Source organism: Triticum aestivum, chromosome 7A, assembly GCF_018294505.1.
Source record: "Triticum aestivum cultivar Chinese Spring chromosome 7A, IWGSC CS RefSeq v2.1, whole genome shotgun sequence".
In the NCBI taxonomy this organism is placed as follows: Eukaryota; Viridiplantae; Streptophyta; class Magnoliopsida; order Poales; family Poaceae; genus Triticum; species Triticum aestivum.
The window spans coordinates 126,771,082-126,793,740 of record NC_057812.1 but is presented as its reverse complement, the minus strand read 5'-3'; the positions used below and the strand labels follow the sequence as shown (position 1 = coordinate 126,793,740).

Sequence of the window (22,659 nt, the reverse complement as noted above, 5' to 3'; positions counted from 1 at the left end):
CCTCTTCAAGGGAAAACCAACGCATGCTCAAGAGGTAGCAAGAAGGATTCCTGGCACCGTTGCCGGGGAGATCTACGCCAAGTCAAGACATACCAAGTACCCATCACAACTCTTATCCTTCGCATTACATTATTTGCCATTTGCCTCTCATTTTCCTCTCCCCCACTTCACCCTTGCCATTTTTTTCGCTCTCTTTTCCTTTCGTCCTCTCCTTCCGTTCGCTTTTCTTCTTCTTTTCGCTTGTTTGCTTGTGTGTTGGATTGCTTGCTTGTCACGATGGTTCAAGATAATACTAAATTGTGTGAATTTGCCAATACCAACAATAATGATATTATTAGCACTCCAATTGCTCCTCTTACCGATGTTGAATCTTGTGAAATTAATATTGTTTTGTTGAATCTTGTCATGAGAGATCCGTTTTCTGGCTTTCCTAGTGAAGATGCCGCTACCCATCTAAACAACTTTGTTGATTTGTGTGATATGCAAAATAAGAAAGATGTGGATAATGATATTGTTAAACTTAAGCTATTTCCGTTTTCGCTTAGAGATCGTGCTAAAGCTTGGTTTTCGTCTTTGTCTAAAAAATAGTATTGATTCATGGAATAGGTGCAAAGATGCTTTTATGTCTAAGTATTTTCCTCCCGCTAAGATCATCTCTCTTAGAAACGATATTATGAATTTTAAGCAACTTGATCATGAACATGTTGCACAATCTTGGGAGAGGATGAAATTAATGATACGTAATTGCCCTACACATGGATTGAATTTATGGATGATTATACAAAAAAATTATGTCGGGTTGAATTTTTCTTCTAGAAATCTTTTAGATTCGGTCGCGGGAGGCACTTTTATGGAAATCACTTTAGGAGAAGCTACTAAAATCCTAGATAATATTATGGTTAATTATTCTCAATGGCACACCGAAAGATCTACTAGTAAAAAAGTTCATGTGAATGGAGAGGTTAATGTTTTGAGTGGAAAGATGGATGAACTTATGAAATTGTTTGCTAATAAGAGTGCTCCTACTGATCCTAATGATATGCCTTTGTCTACTTTGATTGAGAATAATAATGAATCTATGGATGTGCATTTTGTTGGTAGGAACAATTTTGGTAACAACGCGTATAGATGTAATTTTAATTCTAGGCCGTTTCCTAGTAATTCCTCTAATAATTATGGTGATTCCTACGACAATTCTTATGGAAATTATAATAAGATGCCCTCTGATTTCGAGTATTAAATAATTTATAAGTTCGCAAAAGAGTTTCAATGCTTTGATTGATGAGTTGGCTAGGAATGTGGATGGAATTTCTCATGATGTTGATTCTTTGAAACTTAGATCTATTCCACCTAAGCATGATATCAATGAGTCTCTCAAAGCCATGGGAATTTCCATTGATGAGTGCAAAGAAAGAACCGCTAGGATGCATGCTAAGAAAGATTTCTTTGTGAAGGTGTGTTCTTCTAGTTTTTATGAGAATAAAGATGAAGATATAAAAGTAATTTATGTGTCCCCTATTAAATCCTTGTTTTGCAATATTAATCTTGATAATGATGGGACTGGAGATGAGTCAACTTTAGTTAGATGGCATCCCAAAAATTCGGAGTTTTTAGATCTTGATGCAAAATTTGGTAAAAGTGGGATTGAAGAGGTTAAAACTCTAGATAGCAACGAACCCACTATCTTGGATTTCAAGGAATTTAATTATTATAATTGCTCTTTGATAGATTGTATTTCTTTGTTGCAATCCGTGCTAAATTCTCCTCATGCTTATAGTCAAAATAAAGCTTTTACTAAACATATCGTTGATGCTTTGAAGCAATCTTATGAAGAAAAACTTGAGTTGGAAGTTTCTACCCCTAGAAAACTTTATGATTAGTGGGAACCTACAATTAAAACAAAAATTAAAGATCATGAATGCTATGCTTTGTGTGATTTGGGTGCTAGTGTTTCCACGATCCCAAAAACTTTGTGTGATTTGCTAGGTTTCCGTGAATTTGATGATTGTTCTTTAAACTTGCACCTTGCGGATTCCACTATTAAAAAACCTATGGGAAGAATTAATGATGTTCTTATTGTTGAAAATAGGAATTTTGTGCCCATATATTTCATTCTTCTTGATATAGATTGCAATCCTTCATGTCCTATTATTCTTGGTAGACCTTTTCTTAGAACGATTGGTGCAATTATTGATATGAAGGAAGGGAATATTAGATTCTAATTTCCGTTAAGGAAAGGCATGGAACACTTGCCTAGAAAGAAAATTAAATTACCATATGAATCTATTATGAGAGCCACTTATGGATTGTCTACCAAAGATGGCAATGCCTAGATATATCTTCACTCTTATGCCTAACTAGGGGCGTTAAACGATAGCGCTTGTTGGGAGGCAACCCAATTTTGTTTTTATTCCTTACTTTTTGCTCCTGTTTAGTAATAAATAATTTATCTAGCCTCTGTTTTGGTTGTTTTTTTTGTGTTTAATTAGTGTTTGTGCCAAGTAGAACCATTGGGAAGACTTGGGGAAAATCTTTTTGATCTTGCTGTAAAAAACAGGAAGTTTAGTGCTCGCGAGAATTTCTGCCATTTTTTATAGGAGAGTGCTATTTAGTTAATTCTTTTTGCAGATGATTAATAGATAAATTCCTCATGTCCAGCAATTTAGTTTAGAATTTTTTGGTTTCTGTTGGGGATATTAAACCGGGCGGAGGCACCGGGAACAGGAGCGCCGGTTCAACCGCGCACGATGGACCCACCTCGCCAGAACAACATGGTGCCACAGTATGTACCAACACCTCTCGGGCATTATTCCAACCCGTTGGACAATATTGTGGCCGCCGCTTGATGCCTGGCAGCCCTCCCAACCGACGGCGAGTCACCAGTTGCGGTGGAAGCACGTCGGGCCAGGGATCTCCTTCAAACAGCGCTAAATCAACAGCAGGCATATTCACACAGTCATGAGAGGATTCATTCCACTCCCCGTCCAAGCCGGAGCTATAGCAGACACATGAAGGACGAACCGGTTGTGTCCAACAGTGCACGTCGCTGAAATTCACCACGAGGAAACAACCCGGCAGGGGGAGGTGCTAATGCGCAGGATGTTGTGGACCATGGCCGCGCGCGTCGGGGGGCCGAGTTAGCAGCTCGACACGGAGCACGACAACATACTCCGGTTCACCCTACCACTTCAGTAGAGCCAGGTGTGGTGTTCAGTTCCTTAGGGGTGCCGTGTCTCACCCCCGCTTTGCTTAATGTGAGACTGCCCAAGGACTTCAAGGGACCTCGCAAGGTACCAAATTACACCGCCGATTTGCAACCAGAGGCGTGGGTGGAAGGCTATGAGATGGGAATGGAGATGTTAGATGTGGATGAGGCAGTGTGTGCTAAATATTTCACCATGATGTTGGAAGGAACAGCTCATACTTGGTTGAAGAGCCTACCAACCAACTCTGTCGGATCATGGACTGAATTGAAGCACCGGTTTATCCAGAACTTCAAAGATACTTGTAAGCAGCCAATGTCAATCATGGATCTGGCCGCTTGTGTCCAAGAGGAAGGGGAGTCCACGACCCATTGGGTCAAACGGGTCTCAACGATTTTGCACTCATCAAATCGTATCAATGCAGACACCGTAGTGTTTACATTAGAGGGCAATTGACGTTTCCTGCCGCTCAAACAGAAATTAGGAAGGCTCAAACGTCACTGCAACGATATGTCAACGCTCATGGCCGCTTTGGTTAAGTATGCCGATTCAAATAATACCAAGGACCCGGATTCAGAGGAGGACAAATCAGGGAAAGGGAAAAAGAACGGCAACGCCAAGGGTCAGTAGCATAATCCGGCAAGCCATGGGAACAGCGGTAAGCGCAAGGCCGACAGCAGCTTGGACTTTGTTGCTAACACCAATGCTCAGGAGAATGGCCAGCGCCGTAAGGGCAAGCAGCCCCAGAGGGGTGGAGTTTCAGGCCCCAATTTGGAGCGCATGTTAAATCAGCCCTGTCCAAAGCATGGATCAAAGGAGAAGCCAGCGTCGCATCTTTGGAAGGCCTATTATATCATGCGGGATTTCAAGAATTCCAATATGTTCCAGTATGATAATGGCCCGCTCGGCAGTTCAGGAGGTGGTTTCCACGGGCCGGGTTATGGAGGTGGTGGTTCCAGTTCAGGGTTTCAAGGCAACCAAACCGGACACATCAATCAAGGGCACCAAGGCAACCAGGGAGGTTACAACCATCAAGGGAATCAGCAGCAACAGCAGCAGTCGGGTTACCAGAGCAATCCCAAGCAGCTAACTAGCGGGCAATATCATGTTTTCACTACTAGTTTGTGTAAGCGTGATCAGAAGATTCACAAAAGGGTGGTAAACTCTATTGAACCGGCAGTGCCTCAGTATTTACGCTGGTCTGAGCAACCCATTTTATGGAGTAGAGAGGATCACCCACCCCGGGTTGATAATCCGGGTCACTTGGCCCTGGTGGTAGCCCCGCAAGTTGGGGGTTACAAGTTTACTAAAGTGCTCATGGATGGGGGAAGCAGTATCAACATTCTATATTATGACACATTCCGCCGTATGGGGTTGACAGATAAGAATCTTAAACCATCAAATATGGTCTTTCATGGGGTGGTGCCTGGTAAGTCTGCATATCCTGTTGGCAAGATAGCCTTAGAGGTAGCTTTTGGAGATGATTATGACTCAAGGTCAGAAACATTGACGTTTGAGGTGGTAAAGATCAAAAGTCCGTACCACGCCTTGTTTGGACGGCCGGCTTATGCTAAATTCATGGCGAGGCCATGCTATGTTTATCTACAGCTTAAAATGCTAGGTCATAAGGGGACTATCACAGTACATGGAAGCAGAAATATCGCTTTGGAGTGTGAGGAAGGTGATGCGGATTATGCTGAGTCGGTTTGTGCCACGGAAGAATTGAAATTTTATAAGGAGCAAGTTGATCCAACAGATATGACCTCTTTGAAAAAGCCGACTACAAAGCATGATCCGGCGTTGAAGTTCAAATCGGCTACAAATACTAAGATGGTTGACTTTGTTCCTGACGATTCATCCAAACAGTTCAGCATCAGTGATAACCTGGATCCCAAATAGGAAAGCGCGCTCATCGAGTTCATCCATGAGAATCGGGACATCTTTGCATGGAAACCTTCTGACATGCCAGGTGTACTGAGGGAACTCGCTGAGCACACACTCAACATTGATCCTAAGTTTAAACCGGTCCGGTAGTTTCTCTGCCGCTTCAATGAAGAAAGGCGTAAGGCTATCAGTGAAGAGGTAGCCCGTTTGTTGGCCGCAGGGTTTATTGTAGAGGTCTTTCACCCAGAGTTGCTGGCTAATCCGGTGCTGGTTCTCAAGAAAAATGGCAATTGGCGTATGTGTGTGGATTACACAGATTTAAACAAGGCTTTCCCTACAGACCCCTTTGCTCTCTCTCGCATTGATCAGATAATTGATGCTACAGCAGGTTGTGACTGTTTGTGTTTTCTGGATGCGTATTCTGGTTATCATCAGATCAAGATGGCAGTTAAGGACCAGGAGAAGACAACTTTGATAACTCCCTTTGGAGCCTTCTGCTATGTTCCATGCCTTTTGGACGCAAGAGTGCCCAGGCAACTTACCAGTGATGTGTTCAGAATTGCCTTCATATGCAAATTGGGCGCAATGTTCATGCATATGTGGATGACATTGTGGTAAAGTCCAGAAAGGAGGAGACATTGATAGATGATTTGAGACAAACCTTTGACAATCTCTGGGTTTACAATATGATGCTCAATCCGGAGAAGTGTGTCTTTGGTGTCCCGGCAGGCAAGCTCTTGGGTTTTCTGGTGTCAAACAGAGGCATTGAGGCTAATCCGGAAAAGATTGCAGCAATTACATCCTTGGCTAAACCGGCGTGTATCAACGGTGTTCAACGTCTGGCTGGCCGGATTACAGCCTTGAGCCGGTTTATTAGTCGCCTTGGAGAGAAGGCCATCCCTTTATATCAGATGCTCAAGAAAACAGATAACTTTGTTTGGAGCGAGGCAGCTGATAAAGCGTTCGAGGATCTGAAGAGGCAGCTAGCTGAACCGCCCGTGCTTGCAGCGCCGATCAATAAAGTGCCGTTATTACTATATGTGGCTGCTAATGCCCAGGCTATTAGCGTAGCCATTGTGGTAGAGCGCAAGGAGCTTGGCAAGGAATATCCAGTTCAACGGCCGGTTTATTATATCTGCGAGGTGCTCATTGAGTCAAAGCAGAGGTATCCGCATTGGCAGAAGCTGGTGTATGGAGTGTTTATGGCAAGCCGGAAGCTTAAACATTATTTTCAGGGCCATCCCATCACAGTGGTCAATTCAGCTCCTCTGGGCGATATCATTCAAAACGGAGAAGCAACTGGCCGGATTGCCAAGTGGGCTATTGAGCTTGGACCTCATGAGCTCAAATATATACCCCGCATAGCGATCAAATCCCAGGCACTCGTGGACTTCATCAATGATTGTACAGAGTTACATGCGACTGAAGAGAAACCAGATAATACATATTGGACTATTCATTTTGATGGGTCCAGGCAGTTGGAGGGCTCGGGGGTTGGAGTCATACTAACTTCCCCATGAGGTGACAAGTTTTGTTATGTCCTCCGTTTAATGTTCCCTTATACTAACAATGCAGCTGAATATGAGGCTTTGCTCCATGGTCTTCGGATGGCTAAGGAGATGAATTTAAGCCGGGTTAAATGCTTCGGCGATTCAGATCTAGTGGCGCAACAGGTGTCTGTCACTTGGGATTCTAAGGACCCACTCATGGCTGCATATCAGCGAGAGGTGGACACAGTGGCTGGTCACTTTAAGGGTTATCAGGTGGACCATATAGACTGGCGGAAGAATGAAGCAGCAGACGCTTTAAGTCGTCTTGGTTCCCAGCGTAAACCGGTCCCGCCCAATGTCTTTCTTGATGTATTGCATAATCCATCAGTCAAGGTGCCAACCGAAGAAGATTTGGCTATTCCTGATCCGGAGGCTCAGTTGGTGGCAGCTCTGCATGCCATACCGGATTGGACAATCCCCTATATGGCTTACATGAACCAGGGCGAGTTACCAGACGATGAAACGTTGGCCCGACAGATAATTCGGCGTTCCAAGTCCATGACCGTACTCAGTGGGGAGTTACATCGCTACAGCGTTTCAGGAGCAATTCAGCGTTGTGTTTCTCCTCAAGAAGGTTGTGAGATTTTGTGAGAAATCCACGAAGGGGACTGCGGTCACCACGCCAGTTCAAAGTCTTTGGTGGCTAAAGCTTTTCGCCACGGTTTTTACTGGTTGACGGCGCATGCTGATGCGGAAGATTTAGTCAAGAGATGTGACGGGTGTCAAAAATTCGCCCGCCGTGCGCACATTCCGGCTCAAGAGTTGCGGATGATTCCAATTACGTGGCCGTTTGCGACTTGGGGGCTTGATATGGTTGGACCCTTCAAGCGATCCAAGGACAAAAAGACCCATCTGTTATTAGCAGTTGATAAATTCACCAAATGGGTGGAGGCAGAGCCAATCAGCAAGTGTGATGCATCCACAGCGGTTCAATTCATCAAAAAGGTGATATTCCGGTTTGACTTTCCACACAGCATTATAACTGATAATGGTACTAACCTGTCAAAAGGGGAGATGGAAGAATTTTGTCAACGTGAGCACATCCAGCTTGATCTAGCATCGGTGGCTCACCCCTAGTCTAATGGTCAAGCAGAGAGGGCAAATTAGGAAATTCTACGAGGTATCAAACCCAGGCTTATGGTTCCCTTAAAGCGGACGCCGGGTTGTTGGGTTGAGGAGCTACCTTCTGTGTTATGGAGCATCAACACCACACCCAATAGATCTAAGGGTTACACACCTTTTTTCATGGTCTATGGAGCGGAGGCAGTTCTTCCTAGTGACATCCGTCACTACTCGCCCCGTGTGACAGCTTATGTTGAAGCTGATAATGAGAAGGCACGTCAAGATTCTCTGGACCTGTTGGATGAAGAGTGTGATCTGGCCGCAGCATGATCGGCAATTTATCAACAAGATCTCCAACATTATCACAGCCGCCGTGTTAAAACCAGAACCTTTCAAGAAGGCGATTTGGTGCTCCGGCTCATCCAGGATCAGACTGATATGCACAAGTTATCCCCACCTTGGGAAGGACCCTTTGTGGTCAGCAAAAATCTGCACAACGGATCTTACTACCTCATTGATGTTCGAGAGCATAAAGACTCACGTCAATCGGAGGAGGAGACCAAGCGGCCATGGAACATAGCTCTCCTTCGGCCTTACTATACTTGAAGCCATAGGCTCTTCATCTGTGCATATTTATGACAGTGTATATATTATATAATAAACCGGAGACTCCGGTTAAGCGGGGTATCTGTTCTTTTTACATCCTGTGTATGCTATATGAGCTTACTGACAAAGCGGAGTTTTTTAATCCGGTCTTAGCAGTTGCACAGGTATAAAGAAAATCACTAGGGGGCTTGGTCATATTTGAACTACAGCTACACCTCTTGATCGGTTTTGAAACAACGAAGGGATATCACTAGGGGGCTTGGTTGTTATCACACCATAGCTACACCTCTTGATAGGCATTTAGGCCACAAAAGAAAAATATGTGGAGCCAAAGAGAGTGTTGCACAAAGCACAGACTCAAACATGGGCACACACTGAGCACAACTCACAAAGTTACTTGGGGGCTCTTTTTGCAAAGCAACAAAGAGTTTGAAAGGACCCTTGTAATTGGCTATCAAGCCACGTCTTGGAAGCCTGGTGTATTCACCTAAAAACCCGGGTTAACCTGCCTTCATCAAGTAAGCCACTCATGTCCAGGTAATCCTGGTATGACCCATCGAACGTTTGACATGTCAATCTTTTATAGACCCTGAACTTGTCAAAGTTAAAATGATGATTGGTTAATTGGAGGCCCATCTTAAAAGGCTTTGTTAAATGGTTTAACTCAGAGGCCTGGCAGCCCATGAAAAGCCTCGATTTGGAGCCTGGCAGCTTATAAAAAGCCTTGTATATTTTCCTTTTTGAGTTTTATTTGTTGAAATTCATCAGTCTTTTTTGATAAACCGGCGTCCTTGACCCGGCTTGCTTTTCAACTGCAAGTTGTTGGCACATGATCAGTTATAAACTGGTGTTTATTGACCCGGTCTGGTTTGACTAAATCACCAATGTTATAAAGAAAACCCGGTAGTTTTCCCGGTCCGGTTTAATATATAGAGATGGGGTTATCAACGTCCCGGATGGGTATTAACACCTTTGTCGTATAAATCTTTGGTCAACCAATGAGGTATGTTATGTATATTGCTTTTTGTACAAACACTTTGATTATTTCATCTATGTACTGTACACTTCTTGGACATAATGACCCGTCTAGCGGTAGATCGCTAGACACTTTTAAGTTGTTGAACCCAAGAACACAATTCATCATGGGTTATGCATAAATATATCCCAAAAGGTGGCACACGTTGTCATGAGGCATTACAAAGCATGCTCGATGGCATGGCAAATAACGGAGTTTTGGCTATCCTATTACAAGAAGCTTTCAAAGCGGCTCCAATGGCATAATTGTTTTTCACAAGATCGACACACGGTGGCCAGTAAACCGGCGACCGGCTTAGGACGCTTCGTCTGGACGGTTTTATGGTTGAGGGTCAGTTGGTGTGGGCACTTCTTCATCCCTCCCCAGACGCTGGAAATCAACCGTCGACCAATCGATTCCAGTTAAAGCTTGAAATACTGCTTCCTCATGGATAAGATTGGAGGGGTTAATATCAGGAGCATAAGTGTGCTTACGAATCGGAGGCACAAGTTCTTCAACTTCATGAATGTCGGTCGGCTGTCTTTTCCCTTCAGCGTCATAAACCGGTTGAAAATGGGACAAGTCTGTATCATCGGCCAGTTTGCTGGCTACTGGCCGCATCTGTTTGGTCAGCCGCCAGAGGTCATCATTATCAAAGTTTGAACCGTCTTCCTTCACAGCTAGGTATCCTTTAATGATATCCTCCGCTTCAAGATCTGGAATCCAGGCTTTGGCTCGAATAAGTGCGGTTAAAGCTCCTGACCTGGCGGCTGCTTTCTTCAATTCGGCAATACGGGCTGGTAACATGGCCAATTTCTCAAGTGTTTCCTTAATCAATGTTGGGGTCGGTTTGTTATAAGCTGCCGTACAAATAGCCCGCTGAGACCCAGAGTACAGCTATTCAACCAATATATATGCCGCTTTGAGCTTCATCCGCATGTCTGTACCAAGATGAGCAATCTGAGTACCTACCAAAGATTTGTATCAACATTCCGGTCAGTGATAAGGTTCATTGACTTACGCAAAACACATAAGCAGACACTTACCAAAGATAGCAGAAGTCATAGCATTGATTTGCCATTTTAAACCAGCTAGTTCATCTGCAACTGGCTTCAGGGCTGCTTCGGCGTCTTCAGCTCTTTTGGGTAAACCGGACTTTTCGGATTCCCAATTAGCACGATCTTTGGTGAAAGCTTCCTTCAGCTTTTCCATTACGGCCAGGGCTTGGGTCAGCTCCTCTTTGGCTTTTGCAGCCTCTGCTTGTTGTGACTTCACATTTTCTTGCAAGTCAGAGTTTTGAGCGTCATTGCTTCTCAGTTCAGCCTGCAACGCTGAAGGCATATTAAGCAACAGGTTATATATGTTCTAAGTACAAAGCGTATAACAAGTTATGCACTTCATACTTGGGGGCTAATGCCTGTTCGCTCTAAAGTGCTGCATTTTATACAAGTCTCCAGAACAATACAAGCATTATACTGGACACTTGGGGGCTAATGTGCGTCTGTTCTAAAGTGGATGCATGGATTAAAACCCGGATTAACTTTCCCAGTTAAACCGGCCTTTGGGAGTTATGCTACACAAGGTTATCTAATTGTTAAAAGATGAGTCTTGGTTATAAAGACTCGGTTTATGATTAACATCATAAAATGGCCCTTGGGGGCTACTTGGGCTACTGTTTCAGCTATGAGTCAATAAACAAAGGGAGACGAATTTACCTCGTATCGCTCTTTCATCAAGTTTACCAAACCGGCTTCATAGTCCCGGTTTGAGTGAAGACAGTTCAAGAAGCCAGAGTGAAGCTCTTCAGTGTTGAAATGAGCATAGCTTGATAAATCACTGCTCCACTTGCCTTTTTCCTTAGCAGCTTGCTATTCTTTGGCACTATGTTGAGCCAAGATGACGGGATGGCCAGGAGAGCTATGGCCCATTCCAGTAATGATAACATCATCTCCTTGACCTTCAGTAGGTTTGGCTGGTGACAATGGAGTATCAGCATTTCTCACCGGACTAGCCCGATTTGGCTCTGCCGGTTCAACGTCAGGTGCGGCAGGTTCAGCGTCAGCTAGTTCATCGGTGTTTTCACCTTGAAGGGGCGGTTCATCAGTGGCAGCTTCAGGATGAAGGCCCTCCAGTTCACAAGTTTGTTCCGGTTCACCTCTGGGTTCTTCTTCAAAAGTGGCCGGGTCTTCGGGCGGATTGGTGACCCGAGCTTTCTTGCTGGGTCTGGCTTTGGCCCTGCAAACAAAAATATAAAAGGATTAATATCTTATTCAAGTTCTATGATGCATTGAAGGAAAAGGTTTTACAACTTACCCGGCCACAGTTTTCAGAGGAGGGAGTTGAGTTGCAGTTGACTAGCCAGATGATGAGGGAGGTGTCACTTGATAATTTGAATCGGATGGATTAAGAGGTTGTCTGAAATAACCTGCCTTGGGGTAAGAATGGTCAGGAGAAGGGGAGACCTCAGACCGGCGCTTCCGAACCGGGGTGTCAGGTAAACTGGCTGAAGTGACCTATTGGCCACTGTGCCGGGTTGTCCGGCGAGCTTCATGCTGCCGAGTCTTCAAAATAAATGTTGGATCCAAGTGAGCAAGAGGGAGAGAAAAGCTTACTTTCCGGACTGCTTGGCGGGTTTTTTGTGTTGGCATAGAGTCTGAACCGGAGGAAAGGGTAATTACCTCTACATCATCAGCTTGACTGCCTTCTACGTCCCCCTGAGGAATATCATTGTTAATGAGATGCATGAAAAGAGAGCCAAGTGAGTCAAGTTCTACCTCAACTTCCGGATCATCAGTATCGTCATCAAGCTCCATGTTGATCCAGTCAGCCATTTTCTGTTTTGACGTCCGTTTGACGGCTTTGGTTTTGGGGCGAGATGGTTTGACCACTTTGTCCCCAGTTGGCTTTACCGCTTTTTCTATGGTTTTTCGTTTCCAAAAGGGGTCATCACCCTATACATACATACACAGAAGAAGGATTACAGGTTGCACAAGATAAAAACATTAGAGATGAAAAGGAAGTACAATGCTTACAGCAGGCGGTTTGTTCTTGGCATAGAAGGGACTCAAACCGGTTTGACTACAGACCAGCTCCGATTCATTCAAAATCTTTTTTACGCGTTCAGTAACTTCTTCCTCGGAGAGTCGAAGGTTGCAATGGCGTTGAGGATCGTCAACCTCACCGGTATACTCACACATTAAACCGGGACGCCGGCTTAGAGGCAAGATGCTCCAAGATATCCAACAGCGCACGAAATCCATGCCTATTAAACCATTGGCCATAAAGGCCCGGAGTTTGGCGAGTTGAGGGACATATTTTGCCTTTTCGGCGGAGCTCAAGTGTTGCAGCATCGGATGGGTATTGGAAAGCCGGTGATCACGAAAGCCTGGTAGGGAATTTTTGTCTTCAGGCGAAGTATCTCTGCAATAAAACCAAGTTTGGTTCCATTCCTTTGGGTGGCTGTGATGTTTGGCATGAGGAAACTCAACTTCTTTCCGCTTTTGAATCGAGACACCACCAAGTTCTATGTTCGGGCCATTTACAAACTCTGTGCGCCATTTTAAGTGAAAGAAATCCCGGAACAGTTCTGCAGTTGGTTCTTCCTGTAAGTATGCTTCACAGAAGACCTGGAAGTTGCATAGGTTGGATACTGAATTTGGCCTAATATCTTGGGGATGGAGTTGGAAATTGGCAAGCACATCTCGGTAAAACTTTGATCCTAGCGGTTTGAAGCCACGGCTTATGTGGTCAACAAAGACCACCACCTCACCCTGCCTTGGGGTCGGAGGATTTTTTGTTCCTGGAACTCTCCATTTAATTTCAGTTTTCTTAGGCAAGGAGCCAATGCTAACCATCTCATTCAGCTGAGTTTTAGTAACCCGAGAATGAGCCCAGTTGCAAGTAGTGAATTGTTTGGCCATTGTGAAACAAACAAGCTGAAAACGAAAGGTCGGTTTATAAATCACGCATGATGATATGCAAGATACAATGGAGTAAGAAACGTACTGATATGCGAAATGGCATAAACCGGAGACCAATGCAATAAGGGAAAAAGGTAATACCAGGACAGGGGTACTCAGACACTGTTAAACCGGAGTATAACTATAAAGGTAAAGGGCTCCTCCGGTTTATCAGAGGGCTAATGGTATAGATTGATTATGCAAAGTTAAACCGCCTAGGTTGGCGTGAGGAGAAACAGATTTCACAGAGACATATGAAAATATCAGATCTAAGGTAAGACAGAAAAACAAAAAATATTTTGACCTAAAAAGGGGGTAAGACTCGAAATAGTTTATGAAGGACTACATCAGCTTTTGCGCATAAGGATCTATGGTGGTAATAGAAGATTAGCCACGGCAAGGGATACGATAAGTGCGAAGCATTCATCTACAGGCCAAGGAAGAACAACACCAAAAGCTCCGATGAACTTCAAGAACCGCGAAGAACAGGGAAACCCTAATGGATCTAGAAAGGAAGGGGGAAGGACTTACTACGGCCGCGGAAGCAGCGGAGGTGTGCTGCAGAACTCTGGTGCGAACAGGTCGATGCAGCGGCCGATGGTGAAGCAGAGGCGAGGCTTGGCGATGACGGCGGTGCTCAGGTGCGAAGACGTCGCGAGGAAGAAGAAGGGAGGAAAGGAGAGCGTAAAAGAAAATAAAGGGGTCCTCTACCCCTATTTATAAGGTGAAGCGATAAAACGGCAAGTGCGAGAATCGAGGAGCCCAAAAATGGATAAGTTAATAAGGGTGTCGCCTCGGCGACTGAATACACATTAAATGAAGGTAATCTTCGACATCAACGGATGGATGATGTCAGGGCAGTTTATCATGATCTTGAAGTATGATGTCACGGCGGTTTACAAGATCAAGGTGAAGATATGAGGGAGGAATTTTTCTAAGTGTAGAAGATTGACATGAACAAGTTCAAACCAATCTGGGGCCTAATGTTGGGGATATTACTACTGGAGGTAAACCAGCCTTATGTAGCCGGGTTAACTCCTTGAAGATTAGAAGCCTATGAAGATCCAAGGATGATGCCGCTTCACGAAGGCCCAAGTCCCAAAGGCGGGTTAAAGCCTATAAATGTAAACCGACCTAGTCATGTAACTTGTATTGTAAGATAGGAAGGATAGAGACCGAACCGGACATGTTTATGATCCGGCTTCGGGACTCTGTAGCTCGGCGGGCGTCAACCTATGTATATAAAGGGACGAACCGGCAGCGGTTTAGGGACTAACAACAACTCGAGAGCCAGACAATGCAGATTCGCTCCCTGGCCTTCGAAACCCTAGCAATACCAATCACAACTAGACGTAGGCTTTTACCTTCCTTGAAGGGGCCGAACTAGTATAAAAACTCCACGCGTCCCCTTGTCCGGTTTAACCCCTTTAAGCTAACCCGTAGCGATGGTCCACGATTAAGTCCTTCCACAAGGACATCTGCCGTGACAAACCCATGACAGCTTCCATAAGTAGGCGAAACCTACAGATTACTATAGACTGTTCTGTTTTTGACAGATTCTGTTTTTCGTGTGTTGTTTGCTTATTTTTATGAATCTATGGCTAGTAGTGGAATTTATAAACCATAGAGAAGTTGGAATATAGTAGGTTTAACACCAATATAAATAAAGAATGAGTTCATTACAGTACCTTGAAGTGGTGTTTTATTTTCTTTCGCTAACAGAGCTCACGAGATTTTCTGTTAAGTTTTGTGTTGTGAAGTTTTCAAGTTTTGGGTAAAGATTTGATGGATTATGGAACAAGGAGTGGCAAGAGCCTAAGCTTGGGGATGCCCAAGGCACCCCAAGGTAAAATCCAAGGACACCAAAAAGCCTAAGCTTGGGGATGCCCTAGAAGGCATCCCCTCTTTTTTCTTCGTCTATCGGTAACTTTACTTGGAGCTATATTTTTATTCACCACATGATATGTTTTTGCTTGGAGCGTCTTGTATGATTCGAGTCTTTGCTTTTTAGTTTACCACAATCGTACTTGTTGTACACACGTTTTGAGAGAGACACATGATACGTCTCCATCGTATCTACTTTTCCAAACACTTTTGCCCTTGTTTTGGACTCTAACTTGCATGATTTGAATGGAACTAGCCCGGATTGGCGCTGTTTTCAGCAGAATTGCCATGGTGTTATTTATGTGCAGAAACAAAAGTTCTCGGAATGACCTGAAACTCCACGGAGATTATTTTTGGAAATAATAAAAAATACTGGCAAAAGATCAAGACCAGGGGGCCCACACCCTAGCCATGAGGGTGGGGGTGCGCCTGCCCCCTGGGCGCGCCCCCTACCTCGTGGGCCCCCTGGAGATCCTTCGACCTCAACTCCAACTCTATATATTCATGTTCGGAGAGAAAAAAATCAAGGAGAAAGATTCATCACGTTTTACGATACGGAGCCGCCGCCAAGCCCTAAACTCTCTCGGGAGGGCTGATCTAGAGTCCGTTCGGGGCTCCGGATAGGGGAATCCATCGCCGTCGTCATCATCAACCATCCTCCATCACCAATTTCATGATGCTCACCGCCGTGCGTGAGTAATTCAATTGTAGGCTTGCTGGACGGTGATGGGTTGGATGATATTTATCATGTAATCAAGTTAGTTTTGTTAGGGTTTGATCCCTAGTATCCACTATGTTCTGAGATTGATGTTGCTATGACTTTGCTATGCTTAATGCTTGTCACTAGGGCCCGAGTGCCATGATTTCAGATCTGAACCTATTATGTTTTCATTGATATATGAGAGTTCTTGATCCTATCTTGCAAGTCTATAGTCACCTACTATGTGTTATGATCCGGCAACCCTGAAGTGACAATAATCGGGACCACTTCCGGTGATGACCGTAGTTTGAGGAGTTCATGTATTCACTATGTGTTAATGCTTTGGTCCGGTACTCTATTAAAAGGAGGCCTTAATATCCCTTAGTTTCCGCTAGGACCCCGCTGCCACGGGAGGGTGGGACAAAAGATGTCATGCAAGTTCTTTTCCATAAGCATGTATGACTATATTCGGAATACATGCCTACATTACATTGATGAATTGGAGCTAGTTCTGTGTCACCTTAAGTTATGACTGTTACATGATGAACTGCATCCGGCATAATTCTCTATCACCGATCCATTACCTACGAGCTTTTCATATATTGTTCTTTGCTTATTTACTTTTCCGTTGCTATTGCTGTCATCACTACAAAACACCAAAAACATTACTTTTGCTACCATTACTTTTGCTATCGTTACCACTACTATCATATTACTTTGCTACTAAATACTTTGCTGCAGATATTAAGTTATCCAGGTGTGGTTGAATTGACAACTCAGCTGCTAATACTTGAGAATATTCTTTGGCCCCCCTGTGTCGAATCAATAAATTTGTGTTGAATACTCTACCCTCGAAAACTGTTGCCATCCCCTATACTTGTGGGTTATCAACACACATGAATCAAAATTTATTAGAATAATCTATGTGTTTCACTTATATCTTTTGAGCTATATAGTTTTTGCTTTAGTGCTTCACTTATATCTTTTAGAGCACGGTGGTGGTTTCATTTTATAGAAATAATTGATCTCTCATGCTTCACTTATATTACTTTGAGAGTCCTTTAGAACAACATGGCAATTTGCTTTTAGGCATAATAAAAAAGCTTTCATATAAGTGCATTGAATACTAAGAGAAGTTTGATACTTGATGATTGTTTTGAGATATGGAGATAGTAATATTAAAGTTGTGCTAGTTGAGTAGATGTGAATTTGAGAAATACTTGTGTTGAAGTTTGCAAGTCCCGTAGCATGCACGTATGGTAAACGTTGTGTAGCAAATTTGAAACATGAGGTGTTATTTGATTGTCTTCCTTATGAGTGGCGGTCGGGGACGAGCGATGGTCTTTTCCTACCAATCTACCCCCCTAGGAGCATGCGCGTAATACTTGGTTTTTGATGACTTGTAGATTTTTGTAATAAGTATGTGAGTTCTTTATGACTAATGTTGAGTCCATGGATTATACGCACTCTCACCCTTCCATCATTGCTAGCCTCTTCGGTACCGTGCATTGCCCTTTCTCACCTTGAGAGTTGGTGCAAACTTCGCCAGTGCATCCAAACCCCGTGATACGATACGCTCTATCACACATAAACCTCCTTATATCTTCCTCAAAACAGCCACCATACCTATCTATTATGGCATTTCCATAGCCATTCCGAGATATATTGCCATGCAACTTTCCAACGTTCCGTTTATTATGACACGCATCACCATTGTCATGCCTTGCATGATCATGTAGTTGACATCATATTTGTGGCAAAGCCACCGTTCATAATTCTTTCATACATGTCAATCATGAGTCATTGCACATCTCGGTACACCGCCGGAGGCATTCATATAGAGTCATACCTTGTTCTAGTATCAAGTTGTAATCATTGAGTTGTAAATAAATAGAAGTGTGATGATCATCATTAATAGAGCATTGTCCCAAAAAAGGCCAAAAAAAGAAGGCCCAAAAAATAAAAATAAAAATAAAAAGGGGCAATGTTACTATCCTTTTTTCCACACTTGTGCTTCAAAGTAGCACCATGATCCTTATGATAGAGAGTATCTTGTTTTGTCATTTTCATATACTAGTGGGAAATTTTTCATTATAGAACTTGGCTTGTATATTCCAACAATGGGCCTCCTCAAGTGCCTTAGGTCTTCGCGAGCAAGCAAGTTGGATGCACACCCACTTAGTTTCTTTTGTTGAGCTTTCATACATTTATAGCTCAAGTGCATCCGTTGCATGGCAATCCCTACTCCTTGCATTGACATCAATTGATGGGCATCAGCCCATTGATTAGCCGCATCAATGTGATACTTTCTCCTTTTTGTCTTCTCCACATAACCCCCTTCATTATATTCTATTCCACCCATAGTGATATATCCATGGCTCACGCTCATGTATTGCGTGAAAGTTGAAAAAAGTTTGAGATTACTAAAGTATGAAACAATTGCTTGGCTTGTCATCGGGGTTGTGCATGATAAGAGCATTATTGTGCGATGAAAATGGAGCATGACCAAACTATATGATTTTGTAGGGATGAACTTTCTTTGGCCATGTTATTTTGAGAAGACATGATTGCTTAGTTAGTATGCTTGAAGTATTATTATTTTTATGTCAATATTAAACTTTTATCTTGAATATTTCAGATCTGAACATTCATGCCACAATAAAGAAAATTACATTGAGAAATATGTTAGGAAGCATTCCACATCAAAATTTCTATTTTTATCATTTACCTACTCGAGGACGAGCAGGAATTAAGCTTGGGGATGCTTGATACGTCTCCAACGTATCTATAATTTTTGATTGCTCCATGCTATCATATATTCTGTTTTGGATGTTTAATGGGCTTATTTATACACTTTTATATTATTTTTGGGACTAACCTATTAACTGGAGGCCCACCCCAAATTGCAGTTTTTGCCTATTTCAGTGTTTCACGGAAAAAGGATATCGAACGGAGTCCAAACGGAATGAAACCTTCAGGAGTGTGATTATTGGAAAAAAATGTGATCTAGAGGACTTGGAGTGGACGTCAAGCAAGCAATGAGGAAGCCACAAGGCAGGGGGCGCGCCTACCCCCTGGGCGCGCCCTCCACCCTCGTGGGCCCCTCATGGCTCCACCGACCTACTTCTTCCTCCTATATATATACCTACGTACCCTGAAAACATCGGAGAGCACCACGAAAACCTAATTCCACCACCGCAACCTTCTGTACGCGTGAGATCCCATCTTGGGACCTTTTTCGGCGCTCCGTCGGAGGGGGAATTTATCACGGAGGGCTTCTACATCAACACCACAGCCTCTCCGATGATGTGTGAGTAGTTTACCTCAGACCTTCGGGTCCATAGTTATTAGCTAGATGGCTTCTTCTCTCTCTTTGGATCTCAATACAAAGTTTCCTCGATTCTCTTGGAGATCTATTCGATGTAATCTTATTTTGCGGTGTGTTTGTCGAGATCCGATGAATTGTGGGGTTATGATGAAGATTATCTATGAACAATATTTGAATCTTCTCTGAATTCTTTTATGTATGATTGGTTATCTTTGCAAGTCTCTTTGATTTTTCAGTTTGGTTTAGCCTACTAGATTGATCTTTCTTGCAATGGGAGAAGTGCTTAGCTTTGGGTTCAATCTTGCGGTGCTCAATCCCAGTGACAGAAAGGGAAACGACACGTATTGTATTGTTGCCATCGAGTATAAAAAGATTGGGCTTATATCATATTGCATGAGTTTATCCCTCTACATCATGTCATCTTGCTTAAAGCGTTACTCTATTCTTGTGAACTTAATACTCTAGATGCATGCTGGATAGCGGTTGATGTGTGGAGTAATAGTATAGATGTAGGCAGGAGTCGGTCTACTTGTCGCGGACGTGATGCCTATATACATGATCATACCTAGATATTCTCATAACTATGCTCAGTTCTATCAATTGCTCGACAGTAATTTGTTCACCCACCGTAATACTTATGCTATCTTGAGAGAAGCCACTAGTGAAACCTATGGCCCCCGGGTCTATCTTCCATCATATTAATTTCCCGTCAACTAGCTATTTCTTGCATCGTTTATTTTACAATCTTTACTTTCAATCTATATCATAAAAATACCAAAAATGTTTATCTTATTATTATCTCTATCAGATCTCACTCTTGCAAGTGGCCGTGAAGGGATTGACAACCACTTTGCCGCGTTGGTTGTGAGGTTCTTATTTGTTTGTGTAGGTACGAGGTGACTCGCACGTTGTCTCCTACTGGATTGATACCTTGGTTCTCAAAACTGAGGGAAATACTTACGCTGCTTTGCTGCATCACCCTTTCCTCTTCAAGGGAAAAACAACGCATGCTCAAGAGGTAGCACACATATACTTCAGCACATCACCCCTAAATATGTTTCTGAAATTAGTCATGAGATGCCTGAAACACTCACAGTGCGTGTGTGTCTGCCTGAGCCTGGTTCGTGTTGAGTTGTTTTTGCACAAGGGCAAAATCTGAAATTGGAAAATACTTAATCGATTAAAAAAAGTGTAGTAGCAACGAGAGTAATAGAAACAAACAGAATGGCAGATGGCTATAACGTTGCAATCTTTTGACGGTATATATCTAAAGATGAATCTTTCAATGGTATATATCTAATGTAGGTTCTTTTGATTGTACAAACCCAAATTTCCCTATATTAATCGTGAGAACCATGTTGTCTTTATTTGTAGATTCGATTATTCGCTTTGAAGGATTGTGGACTTTGCGACGCTGTCTGTGACAAGTTGAAGCATAAGTTATATGTTAGGGGAAGTGACATTCTTTCTCAGGATCATCTTGTTGAAAAAATCATCTTTGAAGTGCGGGGTAAACTAGAAAGCATCAGTGCAGATGGAAGCAAGTCTCCATTACATGAAGGAGCTGTGTGTGGGGAAGAGCTGCTTATGTGGTGGTTGGAGTAGCACGCTGCAGGCTTGCAAATATTTACCTTAGCTTATTGCTTTGTATTTGTTTTTTTAGTTCGACTGATCTTTTCTCATATTCTTCTCTATATTACATCGTCCAAATTTCTATCAGATGGGGAGAGGATGAAGTTGCACTGGAAGGCAATACGTACGATCAGATGCCTAACAAATGTTGAAGCTTTTGTGCTACAGTTCACCGATTTGGAAAGAATCACTCTGGAGTTTTCAACAGTATTGCAAAATCCACGTGTTATTGCGGCAATCAGGTATCATCATTAAGTTTCTGGTCGGCTGAAATATGTACACATTAAGTTTTCAGTTGATGAAGCTGATTCAGGCCCCATATTAGTTTGTTTACTGATGCTTGGATCATGTCGAACAGGTATGACTCACCGTCCTGGAGGACCGCTGCAGCAATCCATATCCATGTCGTGTGGAGGCACCGTCAGAGGCGACTGAAGGGAGCTGCACTGTTGCAAGGTTAGTGATACTAGATTTAGCATAATTGATGTCATTGGTGGCTGTGTGGATATGCTAGAGCTTGAGCTACTGGGAACCAAATAAACAATGTAATAGCACAAATCATAATTTTAACTAGTTTGTAGGGCACGGCCGTATGCTAATGGAGGTTAGATTCGAAAGGAGAACTGGCATGGTCATGCTACATTCACTTGTTCCTTATTGGTGGGGATCATGTAGCTTCAGAACCCAGAAGAGTGTTCTATGTTTTCTACTTAAGAGTGCATGTTGTAGAACATTGCAACTCCAATGGTAAATTGCTGATATCGTTTCTATTAGGCAGGCTGTTTGTCACAACTTTCCTCTTAGGTCTTTTGATATATGCCATTAAACAGTTGTACTTAATCCACAAAAAGTCTCCGTAACTTTACATGATGCTAAATAATTTTCAGGTGATCTGTAGCATGTCCATATGCAGTGTATTCGTTTACACGTATTTATATCCCATTGCTTTATCTCATATTTATTAACTTGCGCATATTTTATTTCATTGGCCTCTCTTTGTAGGTCCCGCCGTGCTATCTGAGCTCTTAACTTGATTTTCTATTCTTATTTTTGGTACAGGAATGTAACCTCAACTAATTGCTCCCTGACCACACCATCATTTGACATACCAGATGTTGAAGATCTTTTTGCTTCCCCATCTCTCCTTCTTACATAGGTTTTGCTGCTATGCTGGGAAGTTTCACAAGGAAAAGAGAATCAAATGTATATGCAATCGAAGATCCACATGTAAATTTCCAAGGGCCCTGTCAGCACAATCTCGTGGTGCCAGGAATGCTGCTGCTTAATACAATGTCGTGACCTACAATCCTCGTTGAGCTGCTTTCGCTGAAAATACTTTTTTCAAAGAAGTGATGCGAGTGAACTAACATGAGTGTTTTGCCAACTGTGTTGAGAAAACTTCTTCCATGTTGTATATCAGCATTTGATGTCCCTGAATAGTGTTTGCCTTTTTGGCTTTGACAGGAGTAACGTTGTTAGATGTGTGCAAACTGTTGACAGATGATGTTGTTGGCTCTCGTGGACAAGGGTCGTCATAACTCTTTTGATATGGAATGCTCTCTTTTCTGACATTTGTTTGGTGCCTATTTCTTTGGTGTTCGCCTGCTTTTTGGTTGCGGCGGTGGTACATGCTCTGTTAACTCTGTTGGGAGTTATAACCAGTAGATAACGTTCACTCTACAAAGAGAGCCTAAATATGTCATTTGTCTTTTGATTAATAGTGAATGGATGGATTATGGAGGGAGTGTGGCTTTCTTTTGAAAATTGCAGGTGTACGATTCATCTCGTGCTGAATGACCTTGTTATAACCAGGTGCAGTTCCAATATGTAAAGGAA

General features: G+C 43.0%; 1 pseudogene; it reads left to right on the top strand.

Annotated features, from left to right (window-relative positions):
• The window catches only part of LOC123153160 (probable cyclic nucleotide-gated ion channel 20, chloroplastic), an 89,732-nt pseudogene extending 67,842 nt beyond the window's left edge, over positions 1–21,890 (top strand).
• Positions 21,891–22,659: the final 769 nt, after the last annotated feature.